General features: G+C 39.1%; 1 long non-coding RNA gene across 1 annotated transcript in view; it reads left to right on the forward strand.

The window, feature by feature from the left end:
• The window catches only part of LOC103216945 (uncharacterized), a 535,367-nt gene that overhangs the window by 241,971 nt on the left and 279,306 nt on the right, over window positions 1-14,090 (forward strand). Inside the window, exon 5 of the long non-coding RNA XR_005237034.2 lies at window positions 13,820-13,883. This is a non-coding gene — a long non-coding RNA (uncharacterized lncRNA). The remainder of the gene's footprint in view (window positions 1-13,819; window positions 13,884-14,090) is intronic.

Here is a 14,090-nt window from a genome sequence, read left to right on the forward strand (position 1 = left end):
TTCAGTAATAACTTCTAAAATCTTTTTTTTTTTGAGAGGTGGAGCCTTGCTCTGTTGCCCAGGCTGGAGTGCAGTGGCACGATCTTGGTTCACTGCAACCTCCACTTCCTGGGTTCAAGTGATTCTCCTGCCTTAGCTTCTCAAGTAGCTGGGACTACAGGTGCGTGCCACCATGGACAGCTAATTTTTGTATTTTTAGTAGAGACGGGGTTTCACCATGTTGGCCAGGATGGTCTGGAGCTCCTGACCTTGCGATCTGCCCGCCTTGACCTCCCAAAGTGTTGAGATTAAGGCATGAGCCACCGCTCCCAGCCATGACTTCTAAATCTTATATGAGCTGTGAAGAATATGTATTAAGGCCATGCCAAATAATAAAAATGTACTTTTCTGAGGAAGAAATTTTTTTACTGTGATTATTCCTGACTAGTAGTTTAAAACAACTTGGTTTAAATCAACTTGATTTAAACCACTAGTCAGGAATAATCATAGTAAACCAAATCACCTGTCATGTATATTTAAATCTGTGAATAAAATATTGGATAATGTATAGAATGATGTTGATTAAAATTACCCTTGTTCTTTGCCTCAAACATCTCTGAAGCCTTGCCAACCTTTATTTGCTTATTATCTAGTGTAATATAATCTCATTCAGTATCATCAGACAGTGGGGCTTGGTCCTTTATAACCCATGTTTCTAAATAAAGTCAACTCATGTCTTTATATCCTAAACCTTTATTTTTAATGACCATTCTTTTCTTGGATGGGGATCTATAATTACATAGCATTCTAGCATTATTTAAGTACTGAAAATACATAAGTCCTGAAATAGTTAAGCATGTTCTTGCTAACTCAAGGTCGACCTTGATGCATGCTCTCTTTTATACACCACAGAATTACAATGCAGGAGCTACTGAGATACATATAGAAACAATTGAGGTATATGCAGTTCTGTTTGTAAATAATCCTAACTTTGCAAATACTCCCAAATGGCTTAAAGCTTCAATTTCTTTTACTAAATCAATTTATCCTTATTCTACTGTGAACAATTCTTACTATATGTTGTCAATTTATCCATATTTTAGTCACAGTTAAAAATCAGCATGGCTAGAGATACTAGAGAACTGAGTGAGAAAGTGCTGAAAAAACTATTCTAGAAGATTTTAAGTCATTACTTACCAGATTGTTGAAGAGGATGGAAGTGTCATATTATTATATTAATTTAGGAATGTTTTTAAAAGCTATTATTAGGAATGTTTTAAAAAGCTATTATTCTTATAGGAGTTAGCTTTTGGCTTTTAAAAATGTGGTAAAATATACATAGTATCAAATTTACCATTTTAACCATTTTTAAGTGTGCAATTCAGTGGCGTTTGGTACATTTACATCGTTTTGCAACTATTATCACTATCCATCTCCAGAACGTTTTCATTTTCCCAAACGGAAACCTTGTACCTATTAAGCATCATATCTTCTCACGTAAAAAACCTTGTACCTATTAAGCATCATACCTTCTCACGTCCTCTTTCTTCCAGCCCTTGATAACCACTATTCTACTTTTTGCATCTATGAATTTGACTATTGTAGGTATCTATATATGTGAGGACAAAATACTTATAGCACTTTGTATGTTTTCAAGGTTCATGTATATTATAGCATGTACTTTTTTTTTTTTTTTTCCTAGACAGAGTCTTGCTCTGTTGCCCAGGCTGGAGTGCAGTGGCACGATCTTGGCTCACTGCAACCTCTGCCTCCCCAATTCAAGCTATTCTTCTGCCTCAGCCTCTCAAGTAGCTGGGATTACAGGCGCACGCCACCATGCCCAGCTAATTTTTGTGTTTTTGGTAGAGATGGGATTCACCATGTTGGCCAGGCTGGTCTCATGTGATCTGCATATCTCGGCCTCCCAAACTGCTGGGATTACAGGTGTGAGCCACTGCGCCTGGCCCGCATGTATCCCTTTTCAGGCTAAATTATATTGCATTGTGTGTGTATAACACATTTTATTTATTGATTCATGCACCCATAGACATTGGGTTGATTCCTCCTTAGCTATTGGGAATAATGCTGATATGGACATTGGTGTACAAATATCTGTTTGAGTCCTTGCTTTTCATTCTTTTGGGTATATGCCCAGAAACAGAATTTCCAAATCATATGTTTATTCTATTTTTTAATTTTTGAGGAACCACCAAACTATTCTCCACAGCTGCTGTACCATTTTGTATCCCACCAGCAATATACAAGTGTTCCAATTCTCTTCATCCTTGCTAGCACTTGTTGTCTTCTGGAATTTTAATTTAAAAAATAATAGCAATTTCCATAGGTTTGAAGTGGCAGTTTAGGATGACTTTTGAGTAATAAGAGTTTTAGATATTAATTAATTGGGCTAAGAGTTAGGAGAATATGCAGCATTTGAACAATGTTTAAATTCACCCATCTTTGGTTAAAATTTATCCGATATAAAATTAGAAGATCTATTCATGAACTGAATAAATAATGTATTAATTATTCTATGCTGAGCACAATACTAGACAGAAGAGTGGATTATACAGGCCTGTGCCCATGAGAAATTCCTCAGGTATTTGAGAACTTAAGTCAAACGTGCTGTAGGCTCTTTCACAATTGCCTGCAACGATAAGAGTAAGTGGTCTGTTGATAAATGAAGCAGCAATATTATCTTACATTTAATTCTTCATGCAGAGCTTTCAAGTTATTTTGAATTGTACCATCACATTTGCTCAGGTCTTTGACCTTGAATATAAAATAGTGATGGTCAACTCTGAAAGACCAGTATGTAAAAATGAAGAGTGTATCAGCTGCTCTTTGATGGCCCTACTTGACCCACAAAACCCCTTGGAGATCCGGGACCTTTGGACACTCTGTATTATATGGATATGCTCCTGGAATCTGTAGGTACTTCAGATGTAAAGTGCTAAATGCTCTGCTCCCTCATTTACCTTTCTCTCTCCCTTAATAGTTTTTGTCTTGGCCGGGCGCGGTGGCTCAGGCCTGTAATCCCAGCACTTTGGGAGGCCAAAGTGGGTGGACCAGGGGATAGAGACCATGCTGGCCAACATGGAGAAACCCCATCTCTACTAAAAATACAAAAATTAGCTGCACATGGTGGCATGTGCCCGTAATCCCAGCTACCTGGGGGGCTGAGGCAGGAAAATAGCTTGATCCCGGGAGTTGGAGGTTGCAATCAGCTGAGATCGCGCCACTGCACTCCAGCCTGGTGAAACAGCGAGACTCATCTGAAAAAAAAAAAAAAAAAAAAAAATTGTGCCTCTTTGAAGGCAATGGATATTACAGTGAAAGATAATTTAGCCTGGCCTAGTGCCTGACTATATTAATTAATCACTGAACTCTTCCTCTGGGCCTGGATATTATTATTTCAGCATCCTTCTGAGAATCCACCCTGGGCAGCCAGTAGCAATTATTTCTATTTTGTCCTTTACACTACTAACTGCCAGCTTTGGATTAGCATCACTATCTCACATTGCAGATGAAGAAACTGAGGCTTAGAAAGTTGATCTTGCCAATAATGCTACTGTAATGAGATTCCTTTTAAAAGATGAAAAATTTGAGGCTGAGATAGAGTTAGAATATTTAGGCAGAATTCCAGGCATCCTGAAGCTAGTGATCTTCCTACTTATCACAGAAAATTTCTGAGGCAGGTGGAAATTTACCTCTATTTTTGACACAAGATTAAAAACGAGAAAAAGTATGCCAACACCACTTTTTTATTTCCTCTGCAGCCCAATGCCTTAACTAGGACATTAAAAGTTAGAACAAAAGTTCTGACTTTAAATTTACCATTTACAATTTGCTCTTCCTTAATATTTGTTCAGAACAAAAGTTTATCTTGAGATTTTCCTACTAATATTATGTTCTTAAGACTCATTATTTTCCCATGCATTTTTTTAATTTGGGCAAACAAACTAAAAGGATATCCCCAGGAGATGCCGCTTCAAATGCGATATTCCATAACTTAAAAATTTATCACAGTCTAGTCATGTCTCCTATACTCCAAATATTTATCTTAGGGGCAATCTTTCTTTTCCTTGCAATTCAAGGCCAGGCTTTAATTTGGCAGACAACCAAACCCTCCCATGTGACTTTGATCCTTGAATGACTGACTATCTTTCAAAGGCTCATGTTTTATTAGTGTGTGTGATTAAAACATGAAGACAAGTGGTGAAATCATGGCCAGAGAGACCAGCTGAATATATGGTCCACTCTCAGGAGAGAACTGATTTGAGGTCTATTAAAATGAAATTATGGTGGGCCATAATGGAGGGCAGTTGTGCTATGAGCGATGTCACAGAGCATGTCCATAGGTATTGCAACACTGTGGGTATGAAGGATCACACAGACAGACATGTGCCCCAGTCCGTCTGCCCAGAGGGGTTGCTCCTACCCATAGAGCTAACTCCTACCTTGTCTTTAATAAATGACCAACTCTTCGTCTCTACCTTGTAGCCTCCTCTTGTCCCCAGGATGGGTGTATTTTCTTTCTCTTTCCTCCCATTGTGCCTGAGTATCTTTGCCAGGACACTTACCATGCTTGGATATAAATGTTGACTTTCTTTTATGTCATCTCAGGATACGAGTTTCTTAAGAACAGGAAATGATTCTCATATGTTTCCATATCCCCAGTGCCCAACATAATAGAAGGAATTTAATATACATTTGTGAATGAGTGAGGATAAATTGTAGGCAAAAATCCATGAATTGATTTACTTTGTCAGTCTTCTGCCTGTGCATATCCCTGTCATGGTACTTAGCATATGCCTTTGTAAATGTTTAATGACTTATCTGTCACTCCACTGTGCTGTAAACACCATCAAGGCAGGACTTTCAAGGTGCTCATTGGTTTGCTGTTGTCTGTCCAAAGTGGTGCCTTTAATGGGTTTGTTGAAGGCCCATGACCAGCTGCCACCTTCCTTTTCAGCATATTTTCATATAACTTCCTGCCCTCACACCATGTCAGATGACACGAAACATCTTCCAGGTTGCTATCTTTTGCCTCTGTACATTTGCACATGTTAGTCCCTCCTCCACCCTGAATACGCCTCTTCTCTCCTAATTCCTAATTTTCCTTTAGGTCCAACTGAACCATCACAGCTTTTGTAAAGACTTCCTTGACTACTCTTGAGGCTGGGCCACACGCTTCTGTGATGCTCACACAGCTCTTTATGTTCGGTCTCTCATCACATTTACTCTTTGTTATGCCTTTGTAATGGAAAACGTTGCCTCCTAAATTGTAAAGTCCATAGATCTTGCTCTCCAGTGATTCCCCAGCACCCACCACAGTGCCTGGCATGGCTGGCTTGTACTATATACTAAGTAAACATTTTTGAAGATGTAGTATTCACATTTTCCACAGACCACCACCATGGTCCCCAGTTTGCCACATTTTCTGATGTTCCTCAACTCACCCTCATTATTCCACACAATGTACAATTTAGTTTTGCACTTACAGTGCTGCCTGAATGCCTTTCCACTTCCTCTGACATCTGTTAAACCTCCAATAAATTTTCCTTGTCTTCACCAGCACCCATGTATTACCTAACCCTCAGAAATCTGTTTTATTACCATTTGCACCACATCCATGATTTCCTGAGGGAATTCTACCTTGTGCTGCTTGTGGAATGTGACGTTTGCCTCCCCAAACAGGAAATTCATGTTTTGTAGCTTCCACTGCAGCCCAGGCTCTGCTCTTTGGCACTTTTCTTCACAAACCAGTTGAATGAAGCTGGGCAATTCCAGACTCAGTAAACACCACCTAGTATCACCATGGATGTGGAAGGGAAACAGAGGCCATAGAAAAAACGTGTGAAAATTTGTTTTGATATTTCAAAAGAAGCATCACAAAAGGGTCATTATGGGCAAAAAATCCTCCAGGGTTATTAGACTTCTTTGCTTTATTTTGTGGGTTTTTATCATCTTTTCTTTCTTTCTTTCCTTCTTTTCCTTTAGACATAATATATTTATTTTCTGTTTCAGGTTGTCACATTGCTAAATCTAGTACTAGAACAGGATTAAGCAATCATTTCAACTTAAATTTCAGACCATTTTACACTGGACTTGAAATTAGGAGATCTGAATTCTATTCCTAGAAAGTGTCCCTAAGTAATTTTAACTGCCTACAAGTAACAGGTCATCTCTGCATCTCCAAAATGAAAGGTGATTCCTGGATGGTCTCAGAACTTAAATGGCTAAGATAAAGACAGTGGACCTTTCTAAGCCTTTTTTTTTCCCCTTCGCTCTCCTCTCTCACATTTGTCTTTCTGTTGTGGCTAGTACAGTTTTCTACCGCCCTTCCCCCTTCCTTTTCACTCTATGAGGAAAGCCATCCTGATTGTTTTTCACTCACTGATGTTCACTTCCCTTGCACGTTGTGATTCAAAATCTGCTTCTTCCAAACAACCTCCCTAAGTACCCTGAGGATGCCGGTTCTTTCTTTGCAGAGTTCATTTGATAAAACTTTTAATTTTCTAGTATTCCTTAGTTCTTAAGTCTGTTTCTAATTCATAACATGACATTTTAAAATGGAGACTGAGAAACCAGACAGAGACTAGAGGAGGTAACTAGGATAGTAAGGAGCTAGGATGTCCCTTGGGGATGTAAACACCTGGAATGCATTTCTTCAAATATTGCTCTACGAAGGATTGCTAGGGCAAAGAGATGAAAGTAACATGGAGGTCCAATATAAGTAACCTTTTTAGTGAGACTAGAGAGTGCTGTCTGACCCAGAGGTCCCAGGTCAGGGCTGGGCCACCAAGCAGCCCCTGTTTCTCAAGCTGTAAAGAACTTGAGAAACAGAGCCTGCTCCACTGGGATTAGATGATGTGTGGGGTCTCTTTGAGTTCTGCATCCTGGGGTTCACGATCAACACATGATTATTGAATTATTATTTTTACATTACAAATAAAGCTTAGTGGCTTTTGATATTCCTTCTAAGTCATAAAACCTATTTTTCGCTCTCCAATACTTTGCCAGGCTCCCCAACCACAAATATGCCATTAAGAAAAATCACAATTTTAGATGAAAGAGAAGTGAAATAATGACCTTTCAGGTGTAATGTCTAGGAAAATGTTCCCTGATAACCACTCTATTCTTCTTCAAGCCCTTGAAGAAAAGAGACCTTCGCTTTAGCTCTGCCCCTCATCTGATTCCATAAATACTGTGTTTCTGGGAACTGTGAAAGGGAGCCGCACTACGATCCCTTCTCTGTGTTGTTCTATCTTTCATCTTCACAGAAGTGTGTTACTGAAGGGAGGTGATGATGAGCCATCGAGTGTTGCTGGAATATCAGAATATGACTTTCCTTAAAAGTCCTTTTCACTCTTTAAGGTTGCAAGTCACACAATTGTTTTTTGAAGGATGACTCCTCTACATACTTTACTCTCCACTCATCATCCTCTTACAAACACAGAGCAGAGCAATACATTTGTAACTAGCTTCCCATAGATTTCTGCTGTTATCTGTCGCTTCACACTCCAGATGAAAATGTTTTCTTCCAATGTCTTCTTAAAAAATAAATATGCTGACTGAAGGTACTTGTTCCAAAAACTGTTAATAATTCTTCACAGTGCCTTCCCCTCGCTCTGAAGTAAATGGCTGGTTGCAACCAATGAAAGCCTGGTTCTATTTATATGGAGGAAGCTGCTCCTCTTCTGGAAGATTTTATTATCTTTTGGCGTAAAGACAGACCTTGGTTTATTGGCCCAAGATGATTTGCAGCAAAATTGTGTCCGCATAACTGCAGAAGTAATTAAGCTCACATTGGGGCTATCTGTCCTGCTGTCAGGGAATGGAGAGAAGTCCGCGGTGTAATTTAACTTAGGAAATGCTGACGCTGAGTCCTGGGGGTAGTAGACAGAAGAAATGCTCGATTGTGGGAGTCATTTTTCCTCCAGCGGGTCACTGTCACCCATTATGAAGTCAGGACTTATTCCGAAGAGAGCAAAAGTTCACTGAATTTAGACAGAAACCACAGCTGCAAAAAGATGTTATGCTGAAAAAACAGCAGAAACCAGAGGAAGCATAACATGGTTCACATTTTCCAACGCTTCCAGGCAGCAGGCTTATAGGTTTGTGGTAAAAGCGAAGGTATGGGTCAGATGATTGGGGGTTTAATTTCTGCGTCTGCCTTTTTCAGGCTGGTGACCTTAGAAAAAGTTCGGAACTAATCTACACCTTAATTCATGTTTCTGTGAAAAAAGGGGTTATCATAAATATTATCTGACAGAATTGCTGTGAGGATTAAATACAATAGCACAAGTAAACAGATTATGATTGCTATAGGCTGGATGTTTGTGTCTCCCTCAAATTCATCCATTGAAACCTAATCTCCAAGGTACTGGTATTAGGAGATGAAGTCCTTGGAGGTAATTAGGTCTTGAGGTGAAGCCCTCATGAATGGGATTAGTGCCCTTGTATGAGAGGTCCCTAAGAGTTGCCTTATTCTTTCCACTATCTGAGGACACAGCGAGAAGAAACCCTCTATGAAGCAAGAAGAGGGCCCTGACAAGACACCCAATCTGCTGGCACCTCAATCTTGAACTTACTGGCCTCCAGAGTGTAGAAAATAAAATTCTGCTGTTTCTAAGTTACCTAGTTTATGGTAACCTGTTATACCAGCCAAATGGACTAAGACAACCACCAAGCCTGGCACATAGTACATATTCAATAACTATCCACCCTGAACTTCATTTACTAGAGTTAAAATGTAATCCTTCTTGGTCTCATCTTGGGTATTGAAATGGTGACTCATCCCCTCTGAAAAAATCTAAATTTGACAAATTTGATGGGTTTAAATATTCATCTTTGACAACTGTCTTAAAGATGTACTTTGGTTATCCCTCTCCAGTGTCAGGTAGTCTTATTTTTCACTTTCTGTATCAGTGAGTGGTGCTGCACTTAAATCCTTATCTTCTGTAGCTGCATTAATGATGTACTTATCTGTTTACTTACTTTTAAGGTCTGATAGTAAAGGCTGAAAGATGTGATAATGATATCTATGGTAGTGTGGGAAAAATTATATTGGATGAAGAGAGATGAAATGGTTTTTCCTAAAAAAGTGAAACGCTTTCATGCAAGCACTAAGTGATGTGAAAATTAGACCACAGTAGAGGGTGCAAATCCACAAAAACCAGCCAATCTCACATAGAGGCAACCACTGTCATTTTATTTGGAGAATGTGTGATCTTGCTCATGGGAGAAGCCAGGTGCAGGTCTCTCTGGTTCAAAGCATCCAATTAACACAATTGGAAAGTCCAGCAGGGTAATGTAGAGAATGGGCCAAGAGCTTCTCTGCTCAGCTGGCGGGGGCTCTATGTCAGGTTCCCAGGAAACAAATGACATAACTACCACTGTTACCATAGGATTAAGATCTTCAGGAAAGCATCAGCCATTCCTCTCAGAATGTCAGACTGTTTAAGCTGAGTAGGATTTGGAAGAGCATCCAGATGAGTCTTAATTTTTACAAATGAGGGAACTAAGATTCAGAGAGTTGACAATAATTAAGGCGGGACAAGAGCTCCACTCTGTTGAATTCCAGTGCAAAGTGCTTTGACTCTCTCATGCTGCCCTATTACATCAAAGTTTTGGAAATCTCTGACAGTGACCAATAAAACGTAACAGAGCTGCAACCCCACTAAGCTGGGATTGTATGTCTTGGATTTAAGCCACTTAATCATCATCATTAGAATAAAACACTGACAGCCTTGCTAAGTTTTAGTCACTGACAGTGAAATGCTATAACACTTCGAAGGGCCAATAGAGTGGCTACATTATAGCAGTCATTCAATACATAACTTATCATTATTAATTTTATTATTAATATTATTATAAAGATACATGGATAAATAGCATTTTTTATTGTCTCTATCATTGTGAATCCCAAAACAAGGGCGGGAAGATCAGATATCTGTAGGTTCTTTCATAATGGATGCTGTAGTTACCAGGATTTCCTTGAAGGCTGGGTCTATATCTCGTTAAACTGAATGGATCATTTGTCTTCTCAAACTGTTGGTTTCCTCTTTGTTCCCTTGTCTAATGAAAATCAGAAACTTTAGTATGGTATTTGGTGTACTTTATGACATGGACTATGTTTATTTTGTAGTTTTCTGTCTTGTTCCCATCTCCTACCCAATAGCTATCCTCTGTCCAAAAGGAAGATAATTTTCTTGAATTAACAATAGCAATATATTATTGCTTTAAGATAAAATCTTTACGTTTAATGGAATGTGGTGGCTGGTGAAATCCTCATTAGCATTATTGATAGTCATGTTTAAGGATAGTTGGAGAACGTCAGAAAAATCTCCACCCCTTTGTGAGTGATGTTAGAACAGCCACCCATGAGAATACTTGTTTCCTTATATGTTTTGGCATTTGCCCTTTATTGGCAGACCTTGAGCTATGTACCTAAACTGTGTTTCTGAAATGCAACCTCCTTGAAGAAATGACTGTCGTTGACAGGTGGCAGGAAGGGAAAACACTATGCAAAATACTTTATGCACATTATCTGTTTTAAGTCTCACGGCAAGCTAGACAGTGGGTATCAGTGTTACTATTTTACAAATGAGAAAATAGAGGTTGAGAAATTCTACTCAATTTGACTCTGGTCATGGGCTTAGGAATTAAAGTGCCAGGTCTCCACAACACTAATGTCTGTGCTATCTCCCCCATACCAAACTGCTTGGCTCTGCATCCTTATATTTACCTGGGAACCCAGAACGTATGAAGGCTTCATCACATTTATGTGGAATGAATGTAGAGACCAAGATTTTGCATGACTCATTAAAAACATAATTCAAGTGTCTGAGCTCTACCTCTGCTGATAACTTTTTGTGGTCTTAGACAAGTCATTTTGGCTCTTGAACTCTTATTTTCTGACCTGCAAAGTGGGACCTAACATCTCTTACTCTAGTGCACGAAGTTCTTTGAGGATAAAATGAGAGTATGGATGAGAAAACACCTTTAATGTAATGCTTCCATTGCAATGGAGCCAGTAAAATCTGCAGGGGTAAGATGACCTGGCACTGCTAGATGTGAATAGCAGCCTGAATTGTCATTCTTCCAAGTCTAATTCATGCTCAGGACAGGCTAACCATGCCTGTGAATGTCTCCTTCTCCCAGATGAAGTGTCCAAGAGGCTTTTGGCTGAGGCAGTAGATGACTCTGCATTAGTGCCATCTTCTTCTTGATACTTCACATACGGCACATGGACAAAGATTTCCAGCCAATAGATGATAGTATAGAAACAACTGATATCATTAGTATTTAAAACTTACAAAAGGAGGCATTTTTGGAAGAAGGAGAGAGATAAAACACCTTTTTTCATAATCAGTGAAAGAAGATGGGAAGGCCAGAGGCCTGTAATGTCTGTGCCGCCCCTGGCACAGTTACACCACCCAGGAAGCCTCTGAGCAATCAGCTTCATGGTCAAAATAGATCGAGTGTGGACTTAGAAGCAGGCATGCCAGGAATCAAAGTTATCTCTAGGCAGTTTTCATTCGCTCATTAATTAAAAATTCATGCACTCAACAATTATTTATGTTGCCAAGTACTGTTTAGGCACTGAGTATAAAATATTGAAGACAATAGGATCTTGTCTCATGTGAAACTTATGTCGGAGTAGGACAAATAGGAAGCAAAGCAAACCAGTAATTGAATTTTTTAAAAAAGGATTTGACATATTGATAAGTGTGATTATGAAAGCAAAACAGAAAAATGTCACTTAATCTTTCTGAATCTGATTTTCATGCTCAGTCCAATGGAATTTAGAGTATCAAATGTGCAGTATTCCTAGGAGGACAGTACCAAGCACAGTGCTGGGCACACAGTGGGTTCTTTGTCAATACTAGTTTTGTTAACCATTCTCTTTGTTAAGGTTCTCCTCCTTGTTCCAAATTTTATAATATGGGTGAAAACAAGTTGAAATAAAGTTTGAAATAGAAAAGTTCTCAGAAGAGTGGCGTGTGATCTGAAAGACACTAAGCAAGGGAAAGCATGAAAGATACCGAGCAACGGTTTTACCCATTTTACCTGACATTTTGAAAGAGAGAGGATTAGAGGTGGTTGCCTGTACATGAGTGCTAAGCACACACTTAGGTATGAGCTGGCAAATTTACCTTCCTCTCCCTTATAGAAAGCATCTTCCTAGGTACCAGTAATGAAGCCTAGATCCCCACTTTTATCTCACAGCTCCTCCCCTGTCAAGCTTCATTGCTATATACTTGCAAATCACTTTTACCAATTGTGATGATAGTGGTGGCTACCACTTAATGAATGTCTGTTATGCACTAGGCCCTATGGTTTACATAAAAACCATCTCATTTAATTCTTACATGAGCCCTTTTATTTTTTTCAATTTTTAAAAAGTTAAAGACAATTTTTTTAGAGCAGTTTTAGTTTCCCATCAGTTTTACATACTCTGATATACTCTCTGCACCCACACATGCAGAGCTGCCCCTGTTATCCCCAGAACGATGCATTTGTTACAGCGGATTCACCTACAACGACACACCATAGACATACAAAATCCATAATTTACATTAGGATTTACACTTGCTGTTGCACGTTCTATGGACCTGGACAAATGTATAACGACATGTATCTACCATAGTATCATACAGAGTATTTTCACTGCATTAAATATCATCTGTGCTCCCCCTAGTCATCCCTCCTTCTACCCCAACCCCTAGCAACCACTGATCTTTTTAATGTCTCCATGGTTTTGTTTTATTTCTTTTTCATAGTAAGAAGAACTTAACAGTTTAAGACGCTTGACTTATCAAGGATATGGCAAAGACACTATAGTGTATTTGAAACTGTTTGAGTTATTACAATTATTTTGTTTCAACTTATCATCTTTCTCTAGGGTGTCAGACAGATGCAGACCCTGATGCTTGCTCTCAAGATTGGTTTCCCTTAGCTGGTAGCAAATCCTGGCTTTGCCAAGTTTGTATCCCAGTTCTGTCTCAGTATTGACTTTCCTCCTGGATCCCTGGTGTTGGCAGGTTTAAGAAAGATTAAAGTAAACTCTAACCTTGACACAACCTTCAATATCTACACTGGCCAGGTGGATAGAATTAGGCCAATGTGTAACATTAGGAAGTAGTGGGAACTATTTCAAACAGAAAACACACACCTCATCTAAAAGGGGCAGCTGGCTACTAAGCTCCAATTATTTGTTGCCATAGGAAAAAGTAAATGCTGTTGGTGAAGCTTAAGCTTGAGTTTTATATCTATATGTATGTATGTATGTGTGTGTGTGTGTGTGTATATATATAGGTATGCGTGTGTATATATATGTGTATATATGCATTTATTTTTAAGACATGATGCAATCCAAATAAAATTCATTTGCACATTCATAGGCTTCTGGGTTTTAAGCTCTGAATTTGAGAAGTTGAGTGTGAAAATATGTGAAAGAGCAGAGTGGAGCTCAGCTAAAATTAGTTCAAACTCTTGATATGGCAAGTGTCCCTTTGTGCTTATCATATAAAGAGGGAAATCACTTATTCATGGTCCCACAGCAGGTCAGTGCACCACTGGAACTCCAACTCAGTTTCACAGCTCTCAGACCAATGGCCCTGCTGAAGTACTCTGCCATCTCACTCACAGCTTGGGCAGGTACATAAGACTGACAAGAAATAGCTTTCTCCACTGCTGATTGGATTTGGAGGTTGAAGAAGGCAGGATAAGAAAAGGATTGGATTTAGAGGGATTATATGATTGACTCAACTTAATATTTCTTAAGCTACTGTGTAATTGAAATTATCTTAATATGTTCTCTTCTTCACAGAGACTCTGTCTTTGAGGGCCATCATCATTCCTGTACAAATGAAAAAAATTCTGTATTGCTTAAGGTAAGAAAGAAAAATCTACTAGCTCTTATACTCCACAATGCTAAAGTGTCATATTTTACAGAAAATTTTTATTCACACGAATTCCAATGCAGATGTCTCTGGTTCATTGGCTGTCCTGGGGGAACTCCCTGAAGAATGGTTGGGGGTTCAGACTGCTTCCAGCCTGGGAAAATCATCCTCACATGTCACTAGTAAAGAGGGAGGCTC

This window comes from Chlorocebus sabaeus, chromosome 10 (assembly GCF_047675955.1).
Source record: "Chlorocebus sabaeus isolate Y175 chromosome 10, mChlSab1.0.hap1, whole genome shotgun sequence".
In the NCBI taxonomy this organism is placed as follows: Eukaryota; Metazoa; Chordata; class Mammalia; order Primates; family Cercopithecidae; genus Chlorocebus; species Chlorocebus sabaeus.